We start from the raw sequence: 21479 nt of genomic DNA on the forward strand, positions 1-21479 counted from the left end.
GAGGTCTCGCAGCCTCAGTCAGGTGCCTCTGCAGCTCTTCTGGCTCTTGCAGGGCCTCCTTGGTTTCACCCTATTGCAGCAGGAAGGACGAGGTTTTCGGCCCAAACCAGTGCTGATGATGTTTGTTACCAGTTACAGCAAAAGCCATGAATTAATTTGCTTCTAAAGTTCCAATTACGTCAAGATCATCACCGACACTGTATTTCCAGTGCCATGGGTTTCATGTGTTGCAGATCAGGTGCTTCTTGGAGTCTCCTTTTTGACTACCAAACAAAATTTTTTTACTCAAGGTATTTCCCAAAAGCTTAGTTAGACAGCTGGAACTTTATGGACTACTAGCACAGGGACTGCACACTTGTGATCAGTGTTTGGTACTTTATTCACACATCAGAGTCAGAGAATGGGTCAGGTTGGAAGAGATCACAGTGGGTCATCTAGTCCAACTTCCCTGCTCGAGAAGGGCCATCCTAGAACATGTGGCACAGGACTGTGTCCAGAAGGTTCTTGAATATACAAGACCTTTTCCTCAGAAGGTGCTGAAATGCCCTAAAGTCTCTATTCACTTGTTGAAAGGCAGATTGGTATTTTACGTTGTCGTTCCATGCACAAGTGTCTGATTGCAGTAAAAAGTAATATTTTGGACAGGGAAACTCAGTTTTCAGTTTTAGCACACCACCACAACTACAGTGGTGCAAAGCAGAAGCATTTATAAAGATGAGCTTTTGTAAATGGCACTTCATGGGTAAAGTGAAAATAAGCATAAAAATCTAAAAGCAGGGTATAATTTTTTAATGTATATTTATTATGTGATTTTGTATCTGCATTTTTCACTTGACCTGTAGCAAGCATTAGTTAGGATATCAGTTCCATTAAATAAACATTTCAGAATTTGAGTGCTTTCAAATTGCTAACTGCTCATTTGTGATCATTTAGTAACACTCGGTGATGATGTCTCTGTAACAAGTAATTCATGTCTAAACTGGCTTTCGCACTGCTGAAATGTAAAAGTTCAAGCATGCTGGTAGAACAAGTTGGCCTCCTAAGAACATTTCAGGGTCATTTCACATGTTTGATTGCATCTGGTCTTTTAACTATGTTATGACACTCCTGGATCTAAAAGCCTGTTTTCACCCAGGTAATATACAGTACTGCAGCCTCATTTGCATTGTATTCACAAACGTAGCAAGTGGGTTGAAAAATGCATAGGGATATTCAGCAGATAACTGCAGGTTCAGCAGGTTAACCCACATCCAGAGATATCCAGAATGTGGGTTATGTACAGGTAGAAGAAGAGTACAGCTGCCACATCCAGGTCAATGAGATGCATTTGGGTTCTCAGCCCACCCTTGCCTCAGCTGGCTTCCTCTGTAAACCAGGCAACTGGGCCAGTTGGCGATGCTGCTTAGCAGCTCACCCTGCAAAGAGGGCACTTTCACTATTAGCCCCAACTGCTCACACAGCTCTGACAGTCGTAAAGCCCAGTATTTTGCAGTATCAACTCACTGCCATAAAGTAGGAAGTTAATCTTTAGAACATCACATAAGGTAGGAGCTTTCTTAATTACTAACAAGGATCACAAACTCCTCAGCGAAGTACAGAGCCATAAATGCAGCAAAAAATGGCCTACCAGTATGAATTTTTAACCAAAATATCAGAAGCCAGGGGACTGATTAGAAGCAAGATGATACTGGTTTTTGGATAAAGAAAATAGTAAATCTAATACTTATAATTTTCAGGTGATTTATTTAATCCTCACACATATCCACAATGAAGGACGATAAAACAATTCTGTCTGTGCTACATGAGGATGACAAAGCAGCAAGAATACAGACTCTGCCCAAGACCAGCATGAAGAGTCTGGAATGCCTGGCTGCCAGCCCCATTCTCAAAATACATTGTTCCTTTCTAGAGACAGCAGCTGTTTGTTCTCTGACACTTACAGAGCATCTAAGATTATTTCCATTAAAGTTAATAATCTGTGCAGTCCAGTGAGAATGAAATTGGGTCACAGATATTTAAACTGGCCCAGTTTCACTGAAGACTTCTGGTAAACTCACGGTTACATACAACTCTGTAATTATCATGTTCATTTTGGGAAGCTGCATGGCACATGCAGAATACTGGGGCAATAACACAAAAGCTGTGCACTCAGCTTTGTTCTGCCGCAAGCATGGCCAGTCTTTTGGCCAGGGCAATTCCTATAGCCTGAAATGTACCTGAGGGTTGCATGCACTCTGTGTATCCTCTTATGCCATCGCTAGAGGTGTGTACCTTCTGCAAGGAAAATCAAAGCCTTTCCCCAGCCCGTCACTGATGCAGGCACCAGAGATGTGAACACACAATACCTTGAGCAAAAAGGCTTCCTCTAGGATATATGAGCATCCATCTGCATTTCAGTTGTGTGATGGGCTTGTCCATCCCATGACAAAGAGGGCTTCTAGGGAAAGTGGCTAGTAAGGGTGTATAGACAGGAGAATTGTCCTGGCAAAGCAGGATCCAGATTTGAAGCCCCAAAGCCCCAGGTAGAATGTCCTTGTTATACTGTAGTCTCCTTGTGCAACCTCGGGCAAAACATAAGCATTTAATTTTTTTTCCACAACAAAGCTCAGTTTTTTGTTTTTTTTTTTTTTTTTTTTTTTTTTTTTTTTTTTTTTTTTTTTTTTTTTTTTTTTTGTTTTTTTTTTTTAATGCTATGTTCACCAAAATTTGATTATTTTAAAGCAGCAGAATTGCATTGAAGCTGGTGGACAACACCTTGTGATTGCAAGGAAGACCTCAATGCTTCTGATTTTCATTGAGTTCCTGCACAAGCAGGACACAGAAGCCAGAAGCCATGAGCCACTGACATTTGTGTATCAGTAGCATTTAAGTAGGTGTCAATCTGACCGCTCATTACAAACTTTCTCCTGCTTTTTGTACCAGATTTGGCCCTTACTATATGTCTGGAGGGCATACTGAAACACTATATGCATTTTATTGGGGTAATCCTGAGTTGCTGCATAGTACTTTGGATATCCTTACTGTCAGGTAAGAAATGCAGGTACCATGAAAGGATAATTAAGCCGACACCTAAGAATCCCAAAGTGTGTCAAACAGCTAACATGGAGTCTTGTGTAATAACCTACAATTAGCATGCAATGCCCAAGGCATTTGCACATTGACAACATGGTTTAATCCAGTAATAAAGTAGGCTAAAATGATTATTATAGCTAATAGTATTTTTAACAGAAGTGAAACTACAGAAAAGAAGCTACAGAAACACATTGATTTCAGCTGTGCCTCCCTGACAAGTCTGTATAGATTTTGTTATTTATGGTCTATTTTTTCAAAAAGGACCCATGGCAAATGTAGAAATCCCTGGTTGTATGAAATGGATGGTTGCACATCAAAATGAGGGATTTGCATGTTTAACTGCCCATATTTGTATCCTTCTATCCAGTTTGCATATGCAAAGGCAAAGATTGTTATATTTATCAGTGCATAAATGAAAGGAGAAAAGATAAATGACCTGGTTTGCAGAGGTGCTGAGCACATGCAGTTTCCATTTATTTCAACTGGAGTGTGAAAAACAGGCCCTAAGTGACTGGCTCAAGCTCACACAATACATGATTGTCAGTGCCAGGAAGAAAACCCAGAAATCCTTCCAGTCTAATCCTCCCAGTCTAAATCCTCCCCAGTCTAAACCCTAGACGGAGTCTCTCCAAGAAATAAATAATAAAAATAATAATAAAAAAAAAACCCTGTGCAATAGCCTGACCACACTCTTACTCCTATCTTAATTTGCTAAGAGAAAAAAAAAATGGGTCGTGAAAAACTCCTGCATAATCTTTAATGACTAGCAAATAATGCCAAGTAGGGCAAGTAAATATGTGTGAAGCATTGCTCACACACCCATCAACTTGCATGTGTGTCACAGATGGTTTTAGTGAAGAGCCAAAAAGAGAAGGAGAGAAAGGAAAAGGAAAAGAAGTCCAGATAAAGAGAAAGCTAGAAAGAGAGACAAAGACATTCTCTGTTATTAAAAAAAAAAAATCCCAAAATTTAAAAAAAACCCCAAACTTAGAAATGCTACAAAAACTAATGATAAAAAAAGCACCATTCCCTTTCCTTGATAACATGTAGGCTAATCTCTACATAAATAGAAATAACAGCCCTTTGAAATGGCAATGATTTGCTTGGAAAACATTCATTAAAAACGTCCTGCAATTATTGACTCTATCATTATTTCTTGGCAGCAGCTGAGTCTCACTACATCTTGTGTTGTTTTTCCAATGAAAAGCAAAGCATTGTTTGGGAAAAAAAAAAAAAATAACAACTACGAAACCAGAAAAAAACCCCAAAAAAACCCAAACCAAACCAAAACAAACAAAAACCCCCGAAAAACCAAAAACCAAAACCAAAACCAAAACAACAACAACAAAAAAACAACCAACCAACCAACCAAAAAAAAAAAAAAAAAAAAACCCACCAAAAAAACAGACCAAAAAAAACCCCACAAGGACATTGTATTTGAAATATGTGCTTGGTGACATAGAGCTGATTGCCCAAAGGAATCAGGATACAGATATTTGTATTACTGTACACGTGAGTAGCTTGAATCATGTACTGCTCGCTCTCTTTGTTTGGATTATGCAGCTTGGCTGGGCAGCCATCCAAAAGATTCACATTAAATTCTAGCTATATTCAGCACAAAAGTCATCTAGCATCAGAGAATCAAAGTTACATCAACCAACAAGCACTAAGGAATTGATAAGCCACTAAAATTAGGTCATCTCCTAGCAGCTGCTTTTGATGGATGAAGTAGAATTTAGCCTCAGGTTTTCTATTTAAAGATCTGTTACAGCATCTTTTCCTGCAGCTACAATGAGAACAAAACAAAATATAATGCTTCTGATTAAATGTTTAATCATTACTCTTTACTCTTCTGATTGTTTCTGCCATGGCACAGATTTACAGCACATACTATTTGCAGCTTTCCTAGCCCTTTTAAAACTGACATTAAAACAGTCAGGATTTTTAATTCCTTACTTGAAAAACCCAATAAATTATTTTTAAAACATGTGGATAAAAATCTTTCAAAGCTTTTTACTTGCCACATTTAAAGAGACAAACTGTCATTTGCTGGAACTCAAAATTAGTATCTAAGCAATTATCCCACCACTGTGCCCTCTGGAAGAATCACCAAATCACTAGGAACTGTATGAATATAAAAGTACATATCTGTGCATAAGTACATGGCAGGGGGGAGGGGGCTGAGGAAATTCTTTTATGATTTTATTTGTGGCTACTTTTTGGGAAATGATCTCATTAATCTAATTAACACATACTTTTAAAAGTACTAGCTAGTGCACTAGCTAGTGACTATCTTTGGTCATCAGTGACCATCATAATAATTGCTAGAGTACAACATATGCCCTACCAAGACATGCTTGTGGTATCAGGGTAATACAAATAGTGCCATCATCACCATCATTAGCATCAAAACCATGACACAGCTTTAGAAAAGAGTTCAAAAGGAAAAAAAAATACAAACCCTGAATTACTTTCAAATGCACAGAACCTGCCCTTGACCTGCTCAGAAGGTTGGCTTGCTGCAGCCTGTGTAAAACACCGTTGTGTCATCATTTCATAAATAAAGCTAATTCAGGACTTCATTGTCAGGGTTTTCAATATGACATCTCTCATGCCTGTTACAATCTTATTTAAATAACCTTGAGAAATAGGGAGGGAAATGAAACTATATCCATCCAATGGAAAAAAATGAAGTAAATAGTTGTCTGCCTTTTCAAGTAAAAAAATGATAGGGGAGGAAGACTGAAAAATATAGCACATGACAATGCCACATAAGACACATAACTTTCTACAAATGACAGACACATGCATGCTGCTCTATAGCAGTCATCCTCTGTGTTCCCTTCTGCCAGCCTTGTAAGTGGGCTGTTGCTGGGTAAGAGTCGTAAGAGGTTGAAACTTGCTGTCATTTCCATTCCAAATTTGGTGTGCCCAGTCTTTATTACTTGCGAAAGCAACATTATGTACTGTAATTCAAAGTCTAAATCTAGCTTTTTTCAGCTACATACCTTTTCTTAAACAGAAAGACTAAACTGGGTTGGGGGGGGGGAGGGAGGGGGGGAATGTGTAATAATATGTCAGGAGTAGACAACACATCTGAAACTTTTTCTTTTCAAGGAAGAATCTTTACAGGAACAATGTAAATGAGTTTAATTTATCAGTTCTGCTTAGTACGTATTCTGCTTGGATCTCAAGCTAATCAGCTTTGTCTTTCGCTTGGGGCCTCAGAGAAAAAGCCAGCCAGGAAGCCAGCTTGTAGGTGCCTATCTGGCTCATGGAATAGGACATCTGGTGAGATGGGGATGCTTTGATGCCACATAAATTTCTGACAACCTCAGCTGAAGGATGTCTGTCATAACATCTGCTGTCTTACTGTGCTATGACCATGCTATGCATTGAGCATATCTGATATTACACTACGTAAATCTTCGGATTTCAGTTTTGACTGGCCTAGGTGGAGGTAAGACAAAAATGCCTCTTCTACGTTCTAGCTGGCCTCCTTGACATATCTTAGCATTAGCATCTTTTCTGTTAATTTGTTTACTAACAGTTACCTCATCACCTCCCAATAACTGTGTGCTTAAGGCAAAACTGGCCAAAGATGCCAGAATGCAAGAAGAGTTTGCTTATTTTGCAAGATATTGCATCTCTGCATCAATCTAAGGAAATAAACACAAGCTCCTCTATTGTTAAACAAAATACCCAAACATTTTTCCTGAATAAAACCATGTATTTTCACTAGGTCCACAAACTTTGTTTAACTGAGGACAGAAAGGAAGAATAACATCTTCAGGAGAAACTTTATTATCCTGGTAACTTTTTCTGGCAGTGGATCTCATTTAAAGTTAAACCAATTAATGAATATTTCCTTCTTTCAAATTATTCTTATTCTTGACAGTGACAAATGTGTATAAATAACAGTGGGAGTTTAGTTTACATACTATACTGAGTCTGATCCTTATCTCAAGGCAATGTAACATTACTTAACCCAAGACCATATACTAAAACTTGATGGTTCCAAAATGGACCTGAGGCACTTTTGAAAAATCCAATGGGCCAATTCATCATTTGACAGTTTGAAAAATCAGTGGGTTTATTATTGCTTTAAAAAAATCTTTTTTTTACCCGTTTCTTTTCCTAGGATCACTTGTTTCAACAAATCATGTGACGGTCAGAATTTGGGGATAATCTAAGAAGGAAGAACAGCTGCCCTTCTCTTTTCTGCCATTATCAGCTTTATCAACTGTCAAAATCCTTGAAAAGATAATTGGAGATAGAAATAAAACACACAAAAAAAAGTTAGTGCAGTAGTTTCTCATATTTAGGGCATTTGTTTGGTACACTACAGTTCCTCGTTTTGATAAAATGCTCTGTTTTTAAATATCAGATTTGTCATTGTGAGTGTGAGAAACTGTACTTTGTTAAAAATAATGTGAATTGAAAACAGATCAAATCATATTAATATGAGCTGTAGTTCTATTCACCAGGTAGGAAGCTCTGATAGTTGTAGCTCTTCTTGCTTGCCCACACATGGTTGCTATGCATTATGTTCCAAAACACAAATGCACAAAGTTGCTGGCAAGAGTCAGTAAGAAGAGGAAAATTGTAGTTACACATCTTCTTAGATGACACTACCTCCTTCTTTTAGGTCTCTTTGCCTCTGATTATGTCAGGAAGAGTTGTGCCATCCTATCTGTATTCTTGGAAGGGCAATATGTCCTATTTCCACTTAAAGGTTGAGGGTTTGGCAAGGAACGTTCTGATCTTCTAAGAGTGAACAAACATTGTGCAAGATTTCATTACAGAGATCCCAAGCTGACAGCCTAAAATGCTTTACCAGGCAATCATTATTTCCTGGGTATGCTTATGAACCACAAGGAGTTTGATATTTATGCAGCTTGCAGTATGCTGCACATATAAAAATCAGCTACAAGAGGGAAAAAGTGTTTATGGAAGAAAAGGTTGGTATACACTGACACATTTTGATGGGTCACTAATCTAAACAATACAAAGAAAAGATTAAGCTGATCGTATGAGGTTTGGTTTGTGGTCATGTGTGCTGAGGAACCAGCTGTACCAGCTGTCTTTCAGAAAGTGTTCATGTTGTTTTCCATACCCATGAACTGCACTGGAGAAGAAAACTGTGAAAAGAATAATCAGACTCACAAAATCAAGCCCTTCAACCTGGGTAAATTAAGCAATAGAATTAAGGTTCTTCTCTGCCTCTTAATTGAGCCCCCCACCAACATGCTCCTCCCCAAGCACAGTTCCCATGGCCAAGTTCAGTTACACATTTCATACCTATGGACAAGTAATAATATAAAACATGATCAGATATTCTGCTGGAACCTTTCCTTCTTTCAGTTACTCAATACTTATGTTGATCCTACTCATTGAGCATGAGATCTCAGGTGTCATTTGCTGCATGCTTTTCAAACCCTTCAAGCAAAAGAGAAATTTTCTTTTTCTCAAGCTTTTATCTGGCTTCTACATCATAAAATGTTCACATTGCTTCCTATTTTGGTTTTTTTTTCCCCTTGAAATAAACTTGAATACATTTACTAAAAGTGTGGTGTCATTACTACCATTTTTAGATGCGAAAAAAAGATGAGTTTCACTGAGCAAAAAGTTAAATTTGTCTATACTGTAAGCTAATTTTTGTGGCCAGTTTGTGTTGCCAGATCCAATTCTCAGTACACGAGAGCACTCTATATTTGCCGAATACGATTATCACTGTCATCAGTTTCTGCTGTGAGGGTTTAGTATTTCTGCATATCAGACCAACACCTCTAAACATGGATATCACTAAATCTAGAACCTACTGTTTTCTCCCCAGCCATCTAGGTCCTTCTCTTCACCTGCTATTTCTCACCTTTTCCCAACTGCATCACACCAAAGCTCCCATCTTCCCCTCCTACCAGGTCAGTAAGATCTGGATTGCAGCAATGGTAGCATCTTTACTCCTGTGTCTAGTATTTAGCTCCAGATAACTGCTGGAAGCAGCAATTTCAAGGGAAATTTGCAATGAAAAGTCTCCTCCCATTTGTGTATGTACATGCATGTGTAGCAGAGGTGACTGAAGTAGAAAATTATCATTTGCCCTTGTCTTTATCTAGTATCTTGTTTAAAAGCCTTTGATCACATCTCTTTTTCTATCCTGCAGCTTGTTGCTGAAGGTACAGAACACAGTTTGGGGTGCTCTACCCCTTTAACCTTTCCCCCACTGCTTCCACAAAGGTTTGGGCTGGCGTTGCTTATCTAGGGCCAAGACCCAAAACTATGAGTGATTTAAAAGGTATAGTGAGAATAACATGAACAAAAACAAGAAAAAAGATGAATTCTCTCTAAATAAAAAGGAAAAAAAATCACACTCAGGAATTTATTTAAATCCAGATTAGGCTTCAAAGTGCAATGGTGGACGACCCACATCTCAGAGCTGTGAAATCAAGTGGACAAAACCCATTTTATGTGTGTTTGTAGGGGATAATTAGAACACATTGAACTAGACCTTCTCCAGTTAAGACTCCTAGAATTAAAGCTTACTCTCATGATGCTGCCAGCCGCCCATGTAAGCTTTGCCTAGCTGAAGTGGTCAAGAAACGTACATTCACAGCTACATCAAGGCCTTTCCAGCTTACTTGCAATAGCAGTAATGAATATACAAAATAGTTTACTTCCATTTTCCTTGCCATATATAGCAATTATTCTGTCAAATAATACATTCATCAAATGTACACAAATTTCTTTTCATATGTAAATAGACCATTTGCTTCACAGCTCTAGCCAAACAGTTGTGCAGTTCTTTGTTAAGAAGATAATATATTTAATGACGGAGTGCCTTGTTTCCATTGTATAGAACAGGTGTTGTTTAATGGCACAGGCATTGTAACATTATATTCATTTATTAATGTGAGTGTAAAGAATATATTGTAGAGACATGAATGTACTGGTCTCATGGTTAGGGTTAGTGGTTTCTTATAATGTGGTAAGTGTAGGAGAGCAGCTTAGATTCAGACTGTAGAGAAGCAGGAGTTCATTATAGCAAATCCAAGTGATGTGGCTGGGTTTGGCTCTTGTTCACTTTTGAAAAGCAGAGAATACATGAAAGACTTCATCAAAAATGTGCAAGTTATTTAGTGTGGTTAATTCTATGTTGGCTTCACTCCCACCTTCTTGCAAGACTGTGTATGTGAACATGCTTTCTGAAACAGTAAAACCAATCTGCAATGCATTTATGTTGCTTTTGGATATATGCACAATCCCTCGTATCCTATTTCATGAAGTAACCTGTCTTCAAATATGAGGGAAGAAGTCTGTAGGTGATCCACTAAAGCCATGAAACAATGCTTGCTTGGATAGTGCAGCTACAGCAAGTTGGTCCTCTGCTCTTTTTCACACATGGTGCCACACTTTAAGAGTTTCTCCGAGTGTTACTTACCTAGAATTGCTGTTTAGCCCAACTGGCAAGGTAGCTACAGCTGCACAGGCAAATCAGGTGAATGAGTAAAGTAACTAAAGTATCTGAGTTTTCTTACTGTGTGAAATTACTCATTTAGTATCCGTCAGAGGGCCAGAATTGATAAACGCATGTAAATACTGGCAGTGTCCATTTGCTTTATGGAACACAAATTCCCACTTCAGTTTGTTTGGACACATCAAATCTTTTTTCTCAAGTGTCTCATGCTAACTTTGATGCCCTATATCACCATTATTCAGTGGATTTGTTTTGTTTTGTTTTGTTTTGTTTTTGTTTTGTTGGGCTTTTTTTTGTTTTTGTTTTTGGGTTTTTTTCCCCTACGATTTTGGAAACATTGCCTTTAAAAGTCAAGGTGTGTAATTAAGTGATTCTGTTAGAGAAAAGTTAACAAATGTGACTAAATCCTCACTTCTTTACCTTCTAATATATGACATATCTTAGTTTTTGTTTCATCTGGCAATTTAATAATCTTAATCATGTTAATCAGTATTTCACTTTCATCAGTAATGCTAACAGGTCCTTTCAAAGTACTTTGTATAAGTCAGCTACAACTCCTTTCCTAATAAAGCAAATTAAATGACAGCATCCCATTAATGATTTTCATTGCTACTTTCTGAACTCTATCAGTTCCCAAAGTTTTACTTTTAGTGAAGGATCAACAAGAAAACAAGGTAGCTATGAAACAAAGTGATAATGTTATTCAAATATTTTCTTCACTCTTCTTTTGAATCTTCTTTATATTTTTTAAAAGCAACTGAGCAAATGTCTCCATGAAGTTGCCCAACTTTTCTAATTGCTTAAAATGAAAAACATATTTGCCTTATTTTCTTCTTACTAACACAATTTTTGCAATATTCCATCTCTAGTTGCAGTTGAATTTCTTTTCATTTACAACTCAGGAAACAAGAGGACAAACAGATTCATTATCTGTTTTCCAATTTTCTCCCATGAGTCTTGGGATCAAGGCATGGAGTGTTCAATTCCAGCAAGAGAGGAAATCACTTCCGTGTTCATGGTCAATCACAAACTGGGGAGAGTGAAAAGTCCCCATGCATGATAATCCCTAAGCCCTGGAAGTTCAGCCCAGATAACTGGGCTTGAGTTTGCCATGGATGTGTACTACAGGTAAAACATTTGGGACCTTCATTTGAGCCACTTCACAGATTTGCTGCCATATGTTAAGTCAGTTGCAAACATTGTGCCTTTGCTCTCAAACCAGGCTCTGCTCCACATCCCATATCTCATCATATTTCATTGTCTTAATTGGGCAACAGCATCAATCTTCTTGTCCATCTAATTTCACTCTCTCTTCCCTGAAGACTCGATGTCTTCTATGAAACCTGGTTTTACTGAGCCACTTCCCGAACCTACTGCAGGTTACAGAGAGCAGGGGAGTCTTTCAAGGGCACACTGGTTCATTTCGCACTGCAATAGTGACAGGTGATACAGATGCTCATGCACTATAAGGGTTCCTGTCTTGGCCATGGCCTATCTGGACATTGTAGAAGCACACCCTGAAATACAGCCTCTTCCGAAAGCAATTTGTCTGCCCAGTAAGCAGGACTGACAATGGATTTGTTTTGAGTGGAGGCATGGACTATTTGCCTATTTGTTACAAAACACAACAGAAAAATAGGAGCAAATGCATCTTTTGGCTTCCTGACACAATACTGCATCTGACAAGCCATGTCAGGCTGTTTTACTAAAATAGTTTTTAACTGAATTTATTATTAACCAGAATGAATTCTATAACAAGACGGGAATAGTAGCCAGCAGCAAGCTGTGGCAGACCACACAGCTTTCCTAGAAGCCTGGCTGCTGCTCACCCCTCTGAGGACACAGACCACAGCACAGGATTCATCACACAGGTTGCATTATCATCTCCTCTCATTATTAATACCTGTTTTATCACCTGCTGCCAGAGATGTCAAGACAGCTTTTTAAGTATGCCTGTCATATAAATCAGATTTTTAAAAAATCATCCGCTCCAGGGTGAAACTGACAGCACAGCCAGGTTTACCTCCCAAATCACTCTGCACCTGGAATTCAAAAGAAGCAGGGGCAGTTAAATCCATAAATGGCCATAAGTGGACATTATTCAGACATCTTTGCTACACAGACTTCAAGGCTACAATATGACAGCTTTATACCTGAACTGAAACTAGAATGGGCAAAGTAGTTCTCTGATCTCTCCCATGGTAAAACTTTCAACAGCATCCTCTGAACTAGCTGTCCTGTGAAATACAAACATAATGCATTACATGCCAGTTAGAGACACATGAGGTATCACACTCAATATTAATTTTTTACAGAGTACGCCTCTACCCACATCAGGAGATCACACTGTTATCAGCAGTGAGAGCTTGTCTTAACTGATGGAAAGATAATCTGATGTTGGCCAAGAGAAACACTATTTGTCTACATAGGAAAATGAAAAGAATGTATTCTTAAATGGACAAAAAGAAATGTCTGATTGATAGAAAAAGGCAAACAAATTCTGTTCACAGTGATATTGGCCAACTTACCCTAAATAGTCAGCAATGTAGTTAAGAGTAAATTTTGACCAGAAAATATGCTGCATTTTTTCTTACTATAAAAAGAACTATGAGCATGCAAACTGATACCAAATCACAGCAGTATGAAAATAGCAAAGCAGGTAGGTAGGAAAGACAAGTGATACAAGGTTTTCCAGAAGTAATTGTCCCTGAACAATAGAGGTCCTCTGTGAAGAAGAGAGAATGCAGTTTGGGGTGCTAGTGGGAAGTTTGCTTCCCTAGTGGGAAAATCAGTATCTTTCAACTTTTATGTTGAAAACACTATTCTTCCTTAATAGAATAAACCTATTAATATTTCCGTGGAGCACTTAAGTGACAATAAAGGCATTACAGTATTTTAAGAAGAAATCCTCTGTCTCCAAATTTCTAGTTTTCACCTTAAAAGAAATATTAATAGTAAAAATAATCAGTACAGACTTCCTTTTAGGGAACTTCTAATGCTTTTTCTTCAAAGGTTTACAAAGAGAAAAGAAGGTTCAAGTATTTGCATAGTGAATATAGAGCCTATACAGCTGAGGGAGATGCAGTAATCAGTGACAGTATAATTCCTTCTTTCTAAAAATTTGACAGTGCCTGAAGTGGTGTGACATATATGGGTACAACGCAGCTGTTGTATGGCAGAGCGCAAGGAAGAGTCAAGTCATATGGGTACTAAGATGATGTCAGTAAACATAGCTATCATTAAATTATTTTTAAAGTTTTAACACGGAAACATGATACTACTAGCCAACAGTTACTGGACAGACCAGCTGGGGGGATCTACTAGCAGCATAATTCAGGATGTAGACATTCAAGACATTGCACACAATAAGCAAAAAGAGGGGTAGTATTGCAAAATTATTTTTAAAAACAATTTCATAACAAACCTGTCCACCATGCCAGCAACTCAATGCTTCAGGACAGCCCTTGGTAGCTGCTGTGGTCTTGCTATCATCATCTCATCTTGAATTGTCATTACATAATGAGCTAAAAAATAGTATCTTGTTATTGGTGCAGAAACCCACCCCTATATTCTAAGCAGAAAATGCACTCACAATTTATAGATATTAGTTGCTGTGTTTTCTTCCATCAACTTCCTAAACAAACGTACTTGCTAGTGACCTCATGTGATTTAAATTTCCTTCTTTGCCTGTTGACAGCTTCTGGATGGCATACAGGCTACAATGGGCCAGAATGGAGCAAATGGCACAGCAAGAATTTCTACAGCAGCACCACACGTGGCACATTTAGCAAGGAAACTCAGAGCAGAAGTTGCACTGCGCCAGCAGGTAGGATGAGCTTTAGTAGGTGACATGACTCCAAAGCAGAAGTGTTTCCTTGCAACATCCACCACTACCTGGAGCTACTATGATGTTGTATTGTGAGAACACTACTTAAGAAATACTGCTTTTTTTTTTTTTTTTTTTTTTTTTTTTTTTTTTTTTTTTTTTTTTTTTTTGTGATAATAATCATGTTTATACATTCTCACACTACAGTCTTCTAGTTAATGAGCTAATATATTCCTCAAGTTATGCAACATTCACATAAGATTTTTCAGATTACAAATGTTTTTTTTTCTAGGCACTATATTGCCATGTAGTCCAAAATTATCAACTGACCTGCATTAATGCAGAACTTCTGAAAAGTCATTATGCAACATAGCAACAGAGGTACAGGAGCAGAGGTCAGTCATTACCATGCCCCTACTTTAAGTGACAGCACTAAAACCACATTAGGGAAGAATTTCAAAAGGCTACACCTACAGTGTCTAAGTAAAGAATGTAAATGAAGTGTTAATTGAAAGTCAGAGAAGTAGCAAGTTATGAAAATAAGATAGTAAGAGTTACAGAGGTAAGAGAGACTGCTGATTGAAGAGAAATTATTTACAAGGCCAACTGCTGTAATTTGGATAAAATCCCTCCAGGAACAGGCAATTTGATATTACATTATTTATGTTGAATTGAACACCATAAGAAATAATTGCTGAAGATGCTAAATCCATACACTTGAGAATTCACCAGAGAAGACTGACTGTGCCTCACATTTAGGATAAAATGCCGTAAGGTTGCTCTGTTCTTTTCATTTGTCCTCTGTACTCCTCCATTACTGCCTGCTGGTGATATGCTCAGAAGGAAACCTGAACTGCCTTCTACAGTATTGAAGTGCCATTGTGTTATAACAGCATGCTTAAGTTACATGTTTCAGTGTTATTTTTGACAGCCATGTGATAAAACCCAAAAACTCTGTGTGTGTGTGCATGCGTAAGTACATTAAATGCAATTCACGTGAGCAGCATATATAGTTCTTTCCTGGAAATTAGTGTAGTATCAAGGCTTAAGTTTTCTAAAAGTGTTTTTCCTATCTGATGCTTATTTGGGCAAAAAGAAATCTGTTTGTCCTATTGGGAGACACAGCAGCAATTTGCAGTAGTACATCTGCCTTCTGTCCCACTCCAACCTTTATCATTTTCCCAGAGCTGCTGCACTCCTATATGCAAACTAACCACAGTACTGGAAGCAAATCAGTCCTTGCCTCATGCCTCCTCTACCCCAGAACAGTCTACAATGGATCACCAGGCTTTAAGACAGAGCTTCAGTGGTGCAGCAGGACTGAAACAGTGTGTTGTACATAAGGGTAATGCCATTTCTAATGCAAATACAAGGTCTCTGCAAACCTACCTGCATCAATGCTGAGAAACCCAAGCTCCTGATAAGCTTTCATCCAGGCAGGGAAGCATCTGAAGAGAAAACATGAAGTACCTCCAACCTCAGAGACCTCCTCCCCACGGTCTCTGAGTGTCCTTCATATGATGGATGGGTCATGAAAGAAGAGCATTAAGAGTATGAAAAGCATTAACTACCACCTGCTGTATCTAAGGCAGGTGAGCAGAGCAGGATACTATGGATAACCCTAAGTGAACTTCAAACAAAGCCAACTCAGGTATCAGGCTGCTTTGGTCCATACCACCTGGAGCTCTCTGCAGGCTACTTTGCAATCCTTCTTCAGCAGCATGGCCTCATTTCTGGCAAAAACAAAACAATCTGTGGCATTTGGAAGGTGTTTTCCTTGTCATGGCAACACACAGCAGCCTTTGTGGATGGCAAGAGATTGCTGGACTTAAACAGGCAAGGCTCTCTTCTTGCAATACTAACAGATGAAGATGTAAAGGACTCAAAGAGCAACATAAAAAGAAGAATGGGGAGCAGTAATGAGCTCCAGGGTCTTGAGGAAGGAGAATATTTGGTATGGCTAGGGCATATGGTGGGTGGAAGTCTGGTTAAGCTGCTGGCCAGGACCAGGACAGAGATTGTTCTCTTGTACTCAGCATTGATGAGGCCACACCTTGAATCTTGTGTTCAGTTTTGCACCACTCACTATAAAAAGTACATTGAGATGCTGAAGATTGTCCAGAAGGGCAACAAAGCTGGTGAAGGTCTGGAGCACAAGTTCCATGAGAAGTGACTGAGAGAGCTCGATTGTTTAGCCTGGAGAAAAGGAGGCTCAGGGGAGAATTTATGCTGTCTACATCTGCCTAAAAGGAGGTTGTAGCAAGGTGGAAGTCAGCCTCTTTCACAGATTATAAGTGGCAGGATGAGTGGAAATAGCTTCAAGTTGTACCTCAGCTTGGAAAGGGACTGGATAACAAAAGGGCTATCAAAGTTGGAACTGGCTTTCCAGGAAGTGGTTAAATCATCACCATCCCTGGAGGTATTTAAAAGATGTGTAGATATGTTGCTTAGGGGCATGATCTACTGGTGGGCTTAGCAGTGACAGGGCTTGTTTGAACTTGATGATCTTAAAGGTCTTTTCCAACCTAAATCATTAAACAATTCTAAGCTATCTAAATGTCTTACACTGTCCTGGTTGCTGCTGATTTATTTGGTTCCTTTGTGCAAGTCAAAACTATGTGAAGAAAGTGCCTCAGTTTCTTTCCTTTGAAAGCAGAATAATGTTTACTTAGCAGAGTAAACCTCAGAAACACCAAAAGACTGCCTGCACTTTGAAGCTTACAGATACCATTTTACAACACAGACTCATTATGCCCTTTTCTGCTGCTGCTATTTTCCATATGAAAATGAAATTATTCCAGGAACACTGAAATTTAACCTAGTTACTAATGGAGGTCAAATCTTTGTCCCTTCAGATTTCTTTCCCCAGTCACCTGTGCCCAGGCCTTCCTCATCAGTCCACACTGTGTTCCTTTACGCACAAAACTGTGTGTACTGTTCCAAGGAGTCCCCTGCTGCCTGCTAACAATTTCTTTATCTGCCTTCTCCTCTGCAGAGGTACTGTGTCTGCCTCTCTTCTTCTAGACAGAGAGCAGTTTCTACAAATCTAGTTAAAACACAATTATTGCAAACACTCTTCTAATCCAGCTGAAGACTGAGCAAGTTCAGAAGCTGCTTGTGAGGGCAAATAGCAGACAGACAGACTAATCATAAAGAAAGGTTGCATAAGCATAATTTTCTTATGAAACCAAGAATTAGGAGATTCAACATGATGTTCCACAAGGACTGTAATTCATCCATCTTATACAATTTATTATACACCAATATATTTCATTTCACAGAGCAACACAAAATATTACACAGGAAAAAGAAGAGCTGATCCCTCGTTATAGTTGTTCTAGGGGTCATGAACCTCATTATGGGTTTTGCAAGCAAATATAAAAAAATTAACTACTGCATTGAAGAATTGCACTTAGAGTTAATATCTACAGAAAGTTGAATAAACAGAGTCAGGATTTGGATTTATCATAAAATTACTAAAAAGCTAAGCTACACTATTTTAACTAAATAAAACACAATGAATCACAGACATCTAAAAGAATACTGGTTACTCTTCAAAATCTCAGTAGATACAGCATAGTCTTCCTCACAAAGAGTCATGTCTATATACCTAAATGTAGTTCCCACAGCTGAGCTCCATTCTGTGGCTGTTTTGCAGTGGTGTACATGCTTTACATTTTGGTATTATGCGCAGTTCACTTTATAATGTGTGAGCTTTCTGTTTAATTCAGGTTCCTCATTCCATTTGTGGTTGCCATCAAAGTATTTAACCTTGTTTAAAACTCACAGAACTGAAGAGTTACCTCAACAATATTAAAGCCTATGTCTTCCTGATGACCTGCATCCAGCCATTTTAAATCAACAAACATGTCTTTTCCCTGACCCTTTTGAGCTTTTGTTCAAAAGTTTGAAGGCTGCTTACTGACAAGTGATTTGTTTCCATTAGAACATGCCTCATTCCAGCCATCCGTGACCATTTTGTACTTAGGGCTTTATAACCAGCACGTCTCAACATTCCTAAAATCCCAGAGAGGATCTGAAAATAGAATAAGAAATGAGCATTTAAATTAAAAGCAACAGCACTTGCATGAAGCTGCCAGGTTTTTATGGTAGATAGTGTCTTTTTGCTCACCCTCACTCTCTCTACTCCCCCTTTTTCTCAGGGTTGTAAGCCATGTTTTCCATAATATTTTGCAATGCCACCTAGGGTTACATTTACTCTATTTATAGGGGCTGTTTCAAAGTGAAACAGGTGTCAGATTGAATGAGGCTGTTGTCAGCATACAAGCCCTCTTGGGGAGGGGATGGGAGGTTTACTACTTTCTGTACTTGGGGAATTTACAGTTTGATTGCTAATCTCTATGCAGGGCCCAGTAGGAGGAGGAGGGAAGGCAGAACTGTAGAAGGAAAGGTTAACTTTCTGCTGGAGTTATGCGCTGCTGCCTCTCCTGCAGATCCCTGCAACCAGACCTTTGCTTTCTTCACGTGCTAAAACTGATCTAAATGTTTATAAAAGGGGCCAGACAGACAGACTGTCCTGAGGAATGAAATCCTTCCAATAGGCATGAAACAGACAGAGCTCAGCTGTGAACGGGACAACTGAAGACCCTTGTCCCACCTGTATCCCACCCACCCCTTTCTGCTGATTACCCCAGGGACCAGTCCCAGGGAACAAAGATCCCACGGAAGATAATGCTTCCTTGCCTCTCCATCTCATGCCACCTTTGCAGTTATTATATCCTGAATAGCAATCCATTAACATCACAATCAGGAATGCTGCAAGGACACAAGCTACAGAACACTGTGCTAATACTGTGTAGCAGTAAATACCGGCATAAAGAGTCCCTGGCACACTGAGCTGAGAGCCAGCCCAAGAAGGCAATGAGTATGTGAATATATAAAGGGGTGGCATGGGAAGATGAGGTAACACTTAAAAAATAGTTTAGTGAAAAGAAGTCACAGCTCATTGCTCACTTCACTTGGTTTGCAGAATGACCATGCTTATTGCCTAGGTAGTGATTTGTAAGACTTAAATAGAGACCACTTAGACAGCTGACACAGAGCAGTAGCAGTTCATGAATTGTTGCAACTACTATTCACTATCTATATCAAAACTAAGACTCCAGAACATGCCAGACATGCTACGGTGGTAAGAACAAGAGTTGCTACTTATTCAGGAACACATCCAGACTGCAGAAGTCAACTTGACCCACAGAGGGAGGACAAAGGTAACATCGTGAAAGGCAGACAGCTGAAATGAGGAACGAGAATGGAACAAGAGAAAGCATGACTTAAATGTTCTTGCTGAGAACATTTAATGCAGAAATGAGTGCCTTTTTAGCACAGTATAGATAGCAGGTCTTTGGGAAGTGCAAGAATGAGAATCTCACAAATGGCATCAATGTGTAGGGAGAACCTGAGAATGTGCAGCATCAATGCCAGAAACATGATGTGCACCATGAAGAATGGAAGCAGAGCTGTCAGGGTGAAGACTGTGTGGAAAGACAACAACAGAGAGCATTTGATAGGAAAGATGACACTAGTGACAATGACTTAGAGGTATCTTGGATTTATCTGGCATCACTAGCATACCAGTCTGGCCATATGATGCAAATTTTTTTAAGTATTCACAGGTATTCATCGGGAATTGGAACAACTTCTGTAATACCGGAAACTGAGAGGATCTTTAAATAATCCTCTCTTCCAGATTTTTCTTGAATTTGGGTTAAGCCACCATACTGATTTCCATTGCGAGAAAGTAATCTGTAGTTCTTGGAAAGATGTAAGTCATATAAACCAAGGAACAAGGGGTTAAGGCAGATGGATTTACATGTGCAAAAATCCCAGTTCCGCATGTGTTTGTGGATTTACTGTGATTCATCACTCATTCATGTTAATTTGCTATACAAATAACAACTTACATTTTAAATTTAGTATTTGTACTTGGAGTTATCACTACTGTATAACTCATCACGTTATTTGTCATTTCTTTTGTGCACTTATTTATGAACACTTGGGATTTAAATATAATGAAAATCACAAATACATGAACAAATAATCACAAAAATATGAAAATCCCATTCCACAGAAATGCAGTGGGACTCTTGCAGAACTATTTTGTTTTGTTTATTAAGCAAGGAAACAAACTCTGAAAGTAACAATGAAAAAGTATCACATAACTTCATGGAAAATGGAACTGGGGGAAAACACACAAATATTTAAGTACAAAAGGTTACATTTTCAGAAGAGCTCACCAGCTTCCATTCCTGAAAATGAACACCAGACTCACTGGATGCTGAGTGCTGTCAAAAATCTAACCACTTCACTGAAGAGCCTAACTGGGAGCTGAACTGTCTTTGTAATCTGATCCCATTTGGGAGATGTGGTATAGCAAATTCTTTGGAAAGAACTAGATCTTATCACTGCCATTCCTGAATTAATGGAACACAGTTGACAGAGCACTTTGTGCAATATAAATAATTTTAATAATGAATTTGCATACAGCAAAAACAAGCAAACAAATCTCTGAAGAATCTAAGGGGTTTTAGCAGGTTGTTCTTATATTTGCTAGGGAACTTCAAAACAGCTGGATAAATCCCCATGTGCTCAGAGACCCTGAGCACAACTTCACTGGACTTTGCCCTTCCCTAACCTCCAGGGCTTCTGTTTTCGTCTTATGCACAAGAGCAGACAGAGAGTGCTGGAGACTATTAAAACCACCATGGCTCTCTTGCCTGCTGCTCTCTATCTTCCAAAGGATGGTGCAACCATTTCTTCCATTCCATCATCCCTAAAGCTGTTGTGCCCAACTCCTCCCTCACAGCAGGATTCAGGTGTGCAGCATGTCCATATGAATATATGTTTATTTATATATACATATGAAAATACAAAAACTGAGACATTGCAGACAGGTTATCTAGAGGGGATTATAAAGCCATTGCTTCCACTCCCTGAAAAGTGTTTGGGTCTTGAATTCAGCTATAACAATGGAAATGCTTTTTAGGCAAGGTGTGCTACCAGTCTCCTGCATCCCTTCAGCTTTTGTCAAGACTTCATATCTCTAAAAAAATGTTAATGTCTTGAATTACAGGAAATAGAGATGACAAT

The 21479-nt window shown here is 38.7% G+C and overlaps 1 long non-coding RNA gene across 1 annotated transcript in view; it reads right to left on the reverse strand.

Annotated features, from left to right (window-relative positions):
• The window catches only part of LOC310922690, a 439183-nt gene extending 436498 nt beyond the window's left edge, over window positions 1-2685 (reverse strand). Inside the window, exon 1 of the long non-coding RNA XR_014592471.1 lies at window positions 2598-2685. This is a non-coding gene — a long non-coding RNA (uncharacterized lncRNA). The remainder of the gene's footprint in view (window positions 1-2597) is intronic.
• Between the last annotated feature and the right edge of the window lie 18794 nt (window positions 2686-21479).

Source organism: Zosterops lateralis, assembly GCF_965231275.1.
Source record: "Zosterops lateralis genome assembly, chromosome: Z".
Lineage (NCBI taxonomy): Eukaryota > Metazoa > Chordata > Aves > Passeriformes > Zosteropidae > Zosterops > Zosterops lateralis.